The sequence below is a fragment of the Eurypyga helias genome, unplaced genomic scaffold, assembly GCF_000690775.1.
Source record: "Eurypyga helias isolate BGI_N326 unplaced genomic scaffold, ASM69077v1 scaffold28815, whole genome shotgun sequence".
Lineage (NCBI taxonomy): Eukaryota > Metazoa > Chordata > Aves > Eurypygiformes > Eurypygidae > Eurypyga > Eurypyga helias.
The window spans coordinates 650-1124 of record NW_010249936.1 but is presented as its reverse complement, the minus strand read 5'-3'; positions in this window follow the sequence as shown (position 1 = coordinate 1124).

Below are 475 nucleotides of genomic sequence, written 5' to 3'. Positions count from 1 at the left end.
CCAGAAAAGCTGAGTGAGTGTGGCTGCACCGAGACCTTTGCTCGTCTGCAGGGAACAACGCTGCTTTCCCTCCCTTCCCTGCAGGGCTTCAGCATTCGGGAACGGATCAAAAAATAACTTGCTTTCCCAAGAGGCGTGAGCTTAACGCAACAGGATCCCGTCCCGAGCCCCCTGGTATCTGGTGCCCTTTGCAGCACCCTCGCAGCATCCTGCCCCACGCCCGAGCCCCCACCAAGGCCAGCCAGTGCCCTACATGGGGAAGCCGGGCTCTCTGCCCTGGGGAGACCGTGTAGCTGTTAATAAACATTAGGAAATCACTAGGGCTTTCGATGACCACGTGTGTCCGTCAATATGTGCTTCTCAGTCACGGCGGGGCCGTGTTTAATGCTTGCAAAACCGCTTCTGCAGCGAAGGGGTACTGTGAGGGGCAGGTCTATATTTATCCCTTCAAAATGAGGCAAAAAAAACCAAATAA